Here is a 12,249-nt window from a genome sequence, read left to right on the forward strand (position 1 = left end):
TGGGGGAGAAGGTGGGTGAGAGGGAGCAAGGGGGAGGGAGAAGGAAACGAAGTGGTGGTCAGAGGTGTGCAGAGGGGTTACAGTGATATCGGTGCAAGGGCTATTCCTCAGAAAAACCAGGTCGAGGAGGTTGCCCGCCTTGTGGGTAGGGGGAGATGACTGTAGGGAGAGGTCAAAGGAGTGGAGGAGATGTAGGACAGCTGAAGACTGAGATGTTTCCAGGTGGAGGTTGAAATCTCCAAGCAGGATCAGTGGGGTGCCGTCCTCAGGGAAAGAGCTGAGTAGGATATCCAGCTCATCGATGAAGTTTCCCAGTGGACCTGGGGGGCGATAAATGACAACAATGTATAGATTAGTTGGACAGGTGATTGAAACAGAATGGTATTCAAAACTGAATCGGGGTAGGTCAAAGAGAGGTAGGGCTGAGTATTTCCAGGAGGGAGAGATTAGAAGACCAGTGCCACCACCACGGCCTGATGGTCGGTGAGTGTGGGAGAATGAAAAGAAAGAGGAGAGGGCAGCAGGGGTTGCAGTGTTCTCTGGGGTGATCCATGTCTCAGTGAGGGCAAGGAAATCAAGGGAGAGCAGGGAGGTATAGGCTGAGATGAAATCAGCCTTCTTTGAAGCAGACTGGCAGTTCCAAAGTCCTCCAGCAACTGTGCAGTTATTGCAGGGAGACAGCTGGGGGTAGGAGAGGTTAGCTGGGTTCCGCCGCTTAGGGGGGCCACGTCTTTGGAACCGGGTGCTGTAGGGCAGAGAGCAGACAGAGATGGGAAGAGCTTGCATAAAACTGACGAGGAGCGACGCTAGCGTCGCTCAGAAACACTATTTGAAGTGCCGCGTAATTTACTCAATAATGTAGCGATAAGCGGCTCTAAACGGATCAAATACAAGCAATTTACAATACCTTGAACCAAAACAGCTGCGCAGATAAAACGGGGATGAAACAAAGTTACCGATCAAAGACTTACGCGATACTAATTACTACCAATATTGCACAGCTGACAATCAATCAAGACTAGGAGTTTAACCGGTAAAAACAGCTGGCTACAAATCACTAATATGACGACGCAACAAGCAAAGACGACTAATTTAAAGAAACTAAGGCAAATTAAGGCCACAAGACACAACTAACAAGCAAAACAATACTTAGACTAGCTACTCAGAGGGACGGAAGTGAAGCTCTAGTCACGCCGAGGAGAATGCACTTTCTGAAGAAGTTCTAGAAAGCAGCAGTTTTAAACTAGCGTCGCTCAGAAACACTATTTGAAGTGCCGCGTAATTTACTCAATAATGTAGCGATAAGCGGCTCTAAACGGATCAAATACAAGCAATTTACAATACCTTGAACCAAAACAGCTGCGCAGATAAAACGGGGATGAAACAAAGTTACCGATCAAAGACTTAGGCAGGCCTTCAGGCAGCTTCAGGCAGGCCCACCCTCTATACAGGGCCCGGAAGCGTTCTTGAAATGCGCTTTCCTTCACGATCTGTACATTCAACCTCCAAAACCCCCTCCCAAACCTGGGCACATCCACATCCAACCCCACAACCACCCGACACTGATCAGAAAAAAATAAAGGTACAGTATCTACCGATTTCACCTTCTGTCCCCCCCTAATGAAAACCATATCCAACCTGCTCCGGGCTCCCCTTGAGTTTCCCCAGGTGAAGCCTGGCTCCACCGGGCACAACACCCTAAACGCATCCACCAACGCAAACCTTTTCACACAAAGATTTGTGTGTGATGAAGAGAAACCCGAGCACACGTGGCCTCTCGCCATCACCAGCCGCCGTAGGCCCTCCCGGCCCGGAGCCGCAGGCCCGGAGTTGTCCGCCGGCGCCCCCGCGCGTTATCCGCGGAAGAGGGAGAGGAGACGCAATAACCGCCAGACTGGGCGCAAGCGAGCCACGGACCGCTGCAAACCGGCTCGCTAGCTGACTTACTTAACCAACTTCACTTACCCAGCTAGCTGACGAAGAATGATAGAAAGAAAGAACGAAAGAAAGACACGATAAAACTATTTCTTTCATTTAAAAAAAAAAAAAAAAAAACCCCACAAGGACTCAGTTGCTTGTCTACTCCATGAAGAAGAAGAAGAAAAAGAAGCAGAAGCAGCAGCAGCAGCATTCGCCCTTCCTTTGCACCCAAAAATAGAGGCGCACCGTTCCCGGACGTACTGCAATACCGGGTCGATGCCTGGAGCGGACGGAGCAAGCTCCTTCTCTGATTCCCAGTCTCAAAAATCCGTTTAATATGTAGTCCTCAGATAGGGGACGTATCAGATATTAAACTGATAAGAGCAGATTTAAAAAAAATTTTTTTTTTATTGAAGCACTTCACATAAATACATACATTCCACATTACATCGACATACTCATGATACATACACATAGCATCCATACCCCATCCACATTGCCCACTTACTACTTTCACCTTACATACATGTTGCGAATCCTACACATTCAAAACTACGCCTCTCATACTGTACACTATTATACCATACCAATTACCCAGTACACTCAAAACGTATCCTTACACCCCAAACAAAATTACATTCAACACTTGCATTAATGCAAGCATATTATGCACTTAACGGGCATATAACTATGTCTACACATACAACAACACATGCAACAAGAAATCCTCACGTACACAACTAAGATGCTAATACCACCACTACACTCAAACGTAACAAAATGCACATCCACACAAATCAAATTTATATACTTAAGGAACATTCACTACCTAGAAGTGCTCTGCAACAAAAGCCCAAAAAGCAACCCCAAAAAAAAAAACAAGGGGGGGGATAAATAAATAAATAACCACGGCGACGTAACATTCGAGGTGGCTAGGATGCTACCTAACCTTAATTGTGCAACCAGTGCGAAACATTTAGAGTGGAAAAACCCTTTCCAAACCTCCCCAGCGTCCCTTTACTCAATCCCACCCGCGCACCGCCCCGTCCACCCTTATCAGTTCTGCTACCCTCCCACAGAACCTGTGGAAGAGCTGGCTGGGACTTAACGCCCTTACCCTCGTCCCCACTACCGCCATCCTGTCCTCCCACAGGACCCACTTGGCATAGCCCATGACGTCCCACACCGCCCCCTGGGCCACAGCCCCCAAAACTCCCACTCCCTTCTTAAACAGGACCCCAGCCCTGCTCAAACTAAAAGTGGGCCCGATCCTCCTGAGGAGGCCCTGAACCAGCCCCCAATACTGGACCGAAAACCGGCACTCCCAGAAAGCATGTGGGACGGACTCCGAAACCCCACAGTCCCTCGGACAGAGTGGACTGGCACTGCACCCGTGCCTATGCAACACCTCCCGCACCGATAACCTGTTCAAAGCGCAGAGCCAGTGAAGTTCCCGCACCACCCCTTATCTCGCGGCGCACATATTCGTACCTGGCCTCCCAGAGGAAATGGAACATGGCCCTGGTCAAAGCCACCTTCGTCCTCGCTGGAACCGGGAACACGTAGGCCAAATGCAGGAGGAGCGGAAGCAGGACGGCCTTCACCACTACCACCCTCCCAGTCAGTGACAGCCGCCTACGTGCCCATATCCCCAGCCGCGATCTCACCAGGGCCAAGCGCGCTTCCCAGTTCCACTCTGCGCTCCCTTGGGGAAAGAATCGGACACCCAACAATTTCAGCCCTCCCTCGCTCCTATCAAAACCCCCAGTCTCCCAGCTCCTCTCTCCACTGCCCGCAGAACAAAACTGTGGACTTTGCCAGGTTCACCTTTGAACCCATCCCTGCTGCAAAATTGTCCATCAGAACACGCACCCTCGCCAGCGACCGGGAGGAAGCCACGAATATTGTGTCGTCCGCGTACTGCTGGATTTTTAAAATATCCCCAGCCGCCCCTGGGATCCTCACCCCGTCGATGCCTGGATCCCTATGCACCAGCTCTGCAAAGGGCTCCATGAACAGTGCGTAGAGCAGCGGGGAGAGCGGGCACCCCTGCCGCACTCCCCCAGCCTGCTCCACGGCCCCGCTCAGGAACCCGTTGATCCTCACACAGCTATACACCCCCCTATATAGCGTGCGCAGCCAAGCCATAAAACGGGGACCGAAGCCCATGCGCTCCAAAACCCGGAACAAGAAAGCGTGCTGGACGCGATCGAAGGCCTTCTCCTGGCCAATGCTGACCAAGGCTAAGGGAAGGCCTCGATCGCGCGCCCAATCTATGACGTCCCGCAGCAGAACCAAGTTCCAGCTGCAGGAACGCCCGGGCACACCACAGGTCTGATTGGGGCTAACTAGGCCGCTCATCACCTGCTTCAGCCAACACCTTATAGTCCACCGTCAGCAAGGTGAGAGGGTGCCAATTTTTAAGTTCCGCCCTATCTCCCCCTTTAAACAATAGCGCCAGCACCCCCTTCCTCATGGAGGCCGACAGGCTCCCCCCCCTCCTCCAGAACAGCCTGAAACACCTCCAAGAGGTCAGGCCCTATGAGGTCCCAGAAGGCACCATAGAACTCCTTCGGGAGCCAGTCGTGCCCCGGGGCCCGCCCGTCCCTCAATGAGCGCAGTGCTATTGTTACCTCGTCCAGGCTGAGTCCTGCCTCCAAGGTCTGCACCTCCTCATCTCCTAACCGGGCTGCCACGCAGTCAAGGAGCGATTCCTGCACCTCCGGGTCGCACTCTCTCCTGCTGAAAAGAGCTCCCGGATGTGCAGCCCAGTAGGCATCGACCAGAGAGAAATCCCTGACCAGCTCAGCCAGAGCCCTCGCTGAGTAGTCCATCCCAGCAGAGCCTGCATCCGCCCCATCCAGAGACACATTGAAATCCCCCCCCAGGACAATCAGTCTGGAGGTGGTCAGGCAGGCCGTGAGCTCCCTGAACACCTCCAGCCTCTGCCCACTTTGCATGGGCCCATACACATTCAAGACACGGAGCCTGACCGAGTGATAATTTATGTCTGCGTACAGCGATGACCGACACAGCCTCCTGTACCTCAAAACTGTGACCCCTGAACAAAATTCCCACCCCATCTGCGTGGACGTTCCCTACTGACCATAAAGATGGCCCCCACACCCATTCCCGTGAAAACAGTAACACATCCTTTTCATCCCTCAAGTGCACCTCCTGCAACAGAAAAATCTCCCCTCGTGTCGCTGCTAATGAAGAATACAATGCATTCCTTTTCACGGGGTTTCTCAGACCGCGTGCATTTAAGGAAATAATATTTAACTCCATAGTATATGGGAGAAATCAAAAACATACCAAAACCATACTACAAAACCTGAATGGCAATGAGAATTATGCTCATCACTTGGTATCCTTTGCGGAGGCGTTCCCCCCTTCTTCCAGTCCCTTCTCCATACCCATGACCTCTGCCATTCTACCCACCTCCCAGCCTGCAAACTGGGGGTCAGATACAGGTCTGGCTGGGGGCCCGTCTGAAGGCTCAGGTAGGGCCCCAAAGTCCACCTCCATGTCCGACTCAGACTTCTCCCCCTCTGAACCGCCCGATAGGGCCATGAACGTATTCTGAAGAGGGATTCCAGGTCCAGCCTTAGTCTCCCTCCCATTCTGCTTTTCCCCCAATCTGGCACGCTTGCGCACCACCGCCTGCGCCCATTCAGCCACCTCCCCCTCAGGAAGGGGCCCATCCTCCCACGCCATCGGCGTCTCCAGGTCCCAAGAGGTGAGCAGGGCTGCCCCCTCCACTGAAGATGTCATGTCCTCCTCCCCAGAGCTGGCCACCGGCAAGGGAGTAAAGAGCTCAGGTGAGCCCCCACCCACAGCGCGCAGGGCCCAGTGACCGGAGCCACTGACGGCAACACTATTGCTGTCAGCCCCAAGCCCAACCCGGGCCGTGAAAAAGGGCCGAGCACCTGGCCGATCCTGGGCGCTTGAACTGAGCTAGATGCGATTTCCGGAGCCAGACCAGGAACAGGGGCTGAACCGCAGACTGCAGCCGAAGTGACTCCTGGAGCTGGATCAGGACACGGTTGCGAGTCTGTAACCGGAACCGGGACCTGAGTCCCCTCAAGATCCGGATCCGATCCGGAAACCGGACCCGGACGCGGACCCAGAACCGGAACAGAAACAGGACCGGAAACCAGATCCGGACCGGAACCCGGACCCAGAACCGGACCGGAAATAGGACCTGGGCCCGCGACCACAACCGAAGCAGAAAACTGGGGAGCAGCATGGCCTGGAGCCGGATCCAGAGCAAGACCCAGATCAGGAACAGGCGCCAGACCGGAAATCGAATCTGGAACAGGAGCCGAAGCCAGATCCGGACTTGTAGTCGGAGCCGGAGCCAGAGCCGGATCCGAACCTGGAGCCAGAGCCGAGCCAGAAGATAAAACCAACCCCGGAGCCGGGGCCGGAAGCCAGGCCAGGAGCCGGAGGCGGATCCGGCACAAGAGCCAGACCCGGGTCCGGAGGCGGATCCGAAACAGGAGCCAGGGCCGGTCCAGGAGTTCCAGCCGACCCAGCACTCTGCGCCACAGGAGCAACAGCGCCTCCTCTCACCTGACTCCGCACACCTGTGAAGCCTTCCCAATCAGTCTGGAACTTAGCTGCATACGAGGCCTTTCTCTCCGGGCAGGCCCGGAACAAATGCTCTGTACTACCGCAGAGTGTGCAAGACTTGGGTGCAGTACAATCCTTGGTCTCGTGTTCCCCTGAAAGGCAGTGTCTGCACCTCACTGTAGTGCAGACTACTTTCAGGTGTCCATACGACCCACACCTGCGACAGTAAATTGGCTGGCCAGGATACCAGAGGTACCCTCTGTCAGGCCCGATAGCAAAGGCCCCTGGAGGGTGAGCATAGCCTCCAGCGCTCAGAGGATCCCGTTTAAAACGCACCATATAGCGTCTCTTACCTGTCCAAAAGCCGTAGCGGTCCTTAACTTTCAACCCATCTCTCACATCCGCTCAGTATTTCTGCAAAAAACTCAAAATATCCTCTTCCCTCACAAAGGGGTTGTAGAGATGGATTGTGAGAGGTCTTAGCGCTTTTGCTCCACCCGGATTCCTTCCAACTGCTTGGCATTCTTGACGCTGACAAGGTGATTATATAAATTGAGACATGCTGCTTTGGAATAAAAAGTTAAATCATAAAAGCCCCATGAAGAAAAATCCTGCAAACAAAAAACCATGCTAACATCAATTTTCAAAAGCCCTTTCAGTACATCTTTGACCAAAAAATCCAAACCATAATCCTTCTTCCGTTCGGATCCGTCCTCCGCAACAAAGCGAACCGTATTCTTGAGCCGCACCCTCTGGTGTCATCATCTTCTTCCTTTTCGATTAAAGTCAAAAGGCCGAGAAGCGATGGCCTGAAAATTGGCCACAGCTGGCGGCCGCCGCCCAGGGGGCTGGGAATCCGATCGCGGGGTCCGGCCGGACCCAGTCCCCGCTCGCCATTGGTCCGGGGCCCCCTCGATGCTTCCCCCGGGACCTCTGGCCGTCACCTCAGCTCCACCCACAAAGCCCCACGTCCTCTGCCACGGTAGCTACCTACGTGCTGAAGGCTCTTATCGCCGTTTAATTGCACGAGCACTCGCAGAACAGCTATGTAATTGCCTAGCTAAGCAAGCAAGGAGACAGTCCACACTCTATAACACATGTACCTGACAAGTCACAAACCAGGGACACATGGCAACAAGTCATCAACAAGCTCTCTTAAGAACAGAAAAGTCGCCCCGTCCGGCGGACGGAGCATCCAAAAATAGCACAAACTCAGGAGTGTTCCTCTCCACGGAAATCTTTAGTAAAAGGCGAAAGATTTGTGCGTGATGAAGAGAAACCCGAGCACACGTGGCCTCTCGCCGTCACCAGCCGCCGTAGGCCCTCCCGGCCCGGAGCCGCAGGCCCGGAGTTGTCCGCCGGCGCCCCCGCGCGTTATCCGCGGAAGAGGGAGAGGAGACGCTATAACCGCCCGACTGGCAGAGGGCGCAAGCGAGCCACGGACCGCTGCAAACCGGCTCGCTAGCTGACTTACTTAACCAACTTCACTCACCCAGCTAGCTGATGGAGAATGATAGATAGATAGATAGATAGATAGAAAGAAAGAACGACACACACACGATAAAACTATTTCTTTTATTTCATTTAAAAAAAAAAAAAAAAAAACCCCACAAGGACTTAGTTGCTTGTCCACGCAGAAGCAGAAGCAGAAGCAGAAGCATTTCCTTTGCACCCATTACATGGTACATGGTAACCTTTCCTAGAAGCGCCCTCTAAACAAACTCCAACTAAAACAGAGCCATACACGGCTTGCATTTATCAGCCCTCTGTAAAACCAAAACAACAACAAACAAAACAAAAAAATAATAAAGTAAATAAATAAAAACTAAATAATAAAACACATTGAGTGCACTTTATTTCAGGAAGTCTAGCCCCCCCTTCCACCGCTCCCTAGCAGCATGTTGCCCCCATCTCGTCACATCCCTCCCAATCCTCTCTCTTAGATCCCCCTCCACCCTCCTTACCACCCCTCCACCCCCAGTCCTTCCCCGTCTTAACCAGGCCCTGCCTTGCCTCCCACAGACCCTTTTTAAACAGGCTCACAATCAGCCACAGTAGTGCCCGTGTCCTCCCATCACTCACCACCCTCCCAATCCCCCTTTCCACCCGTGCCCATGTGAGGCTACACCCTCCTTGCATCCGTCCTATGATGCCCGCCGCTCTCGCCCACACCACCCCAGCAAAAGGGCATCCCCAAAACAGGTGCCTAATGGTCTCCTCCTCCACACAGGATGCTCTCGCGCATGTCGCCGACCTTGCCAGCCCATGTCTGTGGAGGATCTCCCTCACTGGCAGTTTCCTATGTAGGCACAGCCAGTTCAGGTCCTTCAAGCCGTTGTCCAGCCCTTTGGGCTGCACCCCCAACCAGACACATGCGGGGATGCCTACCACCGCTTCCCCTGTCATTCTTCTCCTTACCTCCCCGTACAACCCCTTTACACCCTGCTCCGCCTTCCATCCCTGCGCCTCTGGGTGGGCCCGCAGCCACTTGGTCGCATGCTGATAATGCCAAGGCTGCTGCTCCGCCCTAGGCCCTAGGTTGGACCAGGTTATCAGATGTCTGGCCTGGTACGAAAAAAACAGTTTTAAAAAGTGCCCGGACACATGCTCCACTGGCCTAGCAAGCTGACTCAAAATGTGCGCTATGAAAATACAGTCCAGCTTTAGGGGTAGGTGCGGCACGTCCCTCCCCCCCTCCCCAATCCCAGCCACCATCCTCGCTCTTGCCACATACTCATACGCCCCCCCCCATATAAATCTGAACGCAAGCCTTGTCAGGGTCCTTCTCATGCTAGCCGGGAGCGGGTAAATATACGCCAGATAATTTAGGCTGGGCAAAACGTCACCTTTCAAGACCAGCACTTTTCCTGTGAAGGTCAGGGCTCTGGCCTTCCACAAGTCCAATTTCCTCCGGACTTTGGCAATGCGCCCTGTCCAGTTGACCGTGGCGCTGTTATTCGTGTCAAAGTAGACCCCAAGTATCTTCAATGGGCCTTCGCGCAACGTCAGCCCCCCTGGTACATCTGTCCTCCCCCTCCATGTACCAAAGTATTTCACCGCGGTCTTCTCCAGATTTACTTTGGCCCCTGACCCCTTCCCAAAACTCTGGAAAATTTCCAACGCTCTCACCAAGCACTTGTCCCTGTCTAATAAAAGTGTGGTGTCATCTGCATATTGTGACAGCTTAACGCGGACTCCACCGCTTCCTGGGACTAAAAAACCCCTCACCCCAGTGTCTGCCCTCATTGCTGCTGCCATCGGCTCCATATAGGCCACATACAACAACGGTGACAGGGGGCACCCCTGGCGCACCCCTGACCTTAACTGTAAGTGCTCACCCAAGTGCCCATTAATACTTACCACACTACCCACCCCCCTATATAAAGTGCGCACCCATCCCACAAACCTTTCACCAAACCCCAGCTTCCCTAATACTTTGAATAGAAACTCCCAATTTACCCGGTCAAATGCCTTGGCTTTATCCAGGGCCACAACTATAAGAGGCAAATTTCTGTCATTAGCCCATGCTATTGCATCTCTTATCAGTTGCAGGTTCCATCTTGTGGAACGGCCAGCCACACCACAGGTTTGATCAGTGCTCACCACCTGTGGGAGCACCACCTTCATGCGTTCTGCCAACACCTTTGCCAGCAGTTTGTACTCTACTGTGAGCATGGTGAGCGGTCGCCAGTTTGTCAGCTCACTCTCCTCCCCGTTCTTATAGACTAGGGAGATGACCCCTGTCGCCATAGTTCCTCCCTGCTGTCCAGTTTGTAGCACCCCAGTTAACACCTCCAGAACCGCCGGCCCCAGAACCTCCCAAAACTGTACATATAACTCTACCGGCAACCCATCTATGCCCGGCGCCTTCCTCTTCCCCATCCTCCTGAGAGCCCCCCCCAGCTCACCGAGGGTAAGAGGCGCTTCCAAGCCCGCCACCAGCTCTGCTGGCACCTGTACCTTTAAAAAGTCTAAAAAAACCTCCCCTTGCTCTGCACTTACCTGCCTCTCCTTAAAAACTTTTTTAAAATGCTCGGTGGCCACCCCCGTCATCAGTCCGGGGTCAGTAACAACTGTTCCCGCCCCATCCCTGATCCCCTTAAAAACCTGTTTGGCCTTGCCGTCTTTCGCGGAGCTAAAGAACCCCGCAGTGCACTTTTCATCCTGCTCGAGGAAGTCATGCCTCGAGCACCGTATATACGCCCGGGCCCTGCTCTCATAGACTTCCCTAAGCCTTCCTTTCAGCGTCTCACACGTTGTATGGTCAAAAGCACCCCCCTGATTTGCCTCCGTATAAACCCTCTCCAGCTGCCTCTGCAGGGCCCTCACCCCCTTCTTTCCCTCCCTCGCCCTCCTCCTGCAGTATCTACTGGCGAAGACCCGTATCCGGGCCTTCACCGCCTCCCACCACTCAATCACCCGCCGCGGAAAGCAAAACTGGCTTTAGTTAGTACCCAGGCCACCTGCACAACCCACACGAAACACCCATCACTGAAGCGGCTTCCAGACTCCATAAAATGAAAAATATAATCATTCAGCTCGCCATGTACCGCATGTCCCCACACAAAAACAGGTTGAGCTCTCAGCAACCCACCTGACCCATTAAATCACCCCCATACATGGTCTAGAAATGGCGACAGCATGACTTTCTCTCACGCGAGGCCAACAAAACACCAACTAAGAGCACTAGTTACCAAAAAAAATATACCCTACCCATAACCCCATCCAGACGCCATCGTTCCCATCTCAGCCGGCTCCACCCCTCTCCCCCCTCCACAACAACACTTTGGTAAAGGTCCTGATCTCCTCCGCGCTCTAGCAATCTCCATCCGTCATCACAATTCCCATGAAAAATACCCCCACTTGCTTGTCTATTGGTACAAATGGCCTGCTCCTACTACATCTCCTCCTCTCTGCTGGTCTGAGGCCCGCCCCCAGCCTCTAACTTTTACACCCCCGTAATGTCCGCCCCACCTTCCCTGCACCACGTGACCCTTCCACCTCACCCCCACCCAAATAAATCCTGCCACCGTGCGAGTGCAACTCCCCCCACACTCCACCCCCCCCTCCCACTCCCTTATACCTCCCTCCCTCATCCCTCAGTCGCTCCTGGATAACAATTGGCACTTTACAGAGGAATAAAGTCAAAACTGACACCCTTGGCATGGTCTCAGGCCACGCACATTTAAGTCATTATGACATTCCATGGAAAAAAGGAATTAATACTAGCCACGCTTCTTTCTATTGTCCATCCATGTCCCTCACCTCTCCACCCCTTTGCCTGAGGCATTCCCATGGCCTTTGCCAGCCTTCTACGTCCCACCTCAATAAGTCCGGATGGCGACCGCCTCCTCTCAAGTCCCCCAACACCACTACCTGTTGGCCAGAATGACCTGGCATGCAGCCTTCTTGCTGCGGCCCTCCTTCCCCTGACCTGTTCCTCTTCCTTCCTGCCGCTCTGGCCCAGTCCGCCATTTCTTCCCCTTCGCTGTACGGGCTGTCCCCCCACAGCGCGGGGGTCTCCAGGTCCGCTGTGGTCAGCAGTCCCACTGCCTCCTTCCCCCACTCTTTGGTGAACTTCTTGACATCCAGTGCATCCCTCAAGTGCACCTCCACCTCTTCAGTAGCAGCTCGTTTCCCCAATGCCACCTTCGCCCATTCTGCAACCGGGCCCCCCTCAGGAGCCTCGACATCTCCCCAGGACCTAGGAGATGCCAAGTCCATGGATGTCAGCAGTGCCGCCCCCTCAGCTGA

At 53.7% G+C, this 12,249-nt stretch overlaps 1 non-coding gene and 1 pseudogene across 1 annotated transcript; both read right to left on the bottom strand.

Moving 5' to 3' along the window:
* Nucleotides 1–2,155: 2,155 nt before the first annotated feature.
* LOC135245405 (U2 spliceosomal RNA) lies at nucleotides 2,156–2,324 on the bottom strand (annotated as a pseudogene).
* Nucleotides 2,325–7,666: 5,342 nt separating this feature from the next.
* Nucleotides 7,667–7,783, bottom strand: LOC135245413 (U5 spliceosomal RNA). Its single transcript, XR_010327230.1, has one exon. It is a non-coding gene; the product is annotated as a U5 spliceosomal RNA (small nuclear RNA).
* Nucleotides 7,784–12,249: the final 4,466 nt, after the last annotated feature.

The sequence above is a fragment of the Anguilla rostrata genome, chromosome 18 (genome assembly GCF_018555375.3).
Source record: "Anguilla rostrata isolate EN2019 chromosome 18, ASM1855537v3, whole genome shotgun sequence".
NCBI classification, from domain to species: Eukaryota; Metazoa; Chordata; class Actinopteri; order Anguilliformes; family Anguillidae; genus Anguilla; species Anguilla rostrata.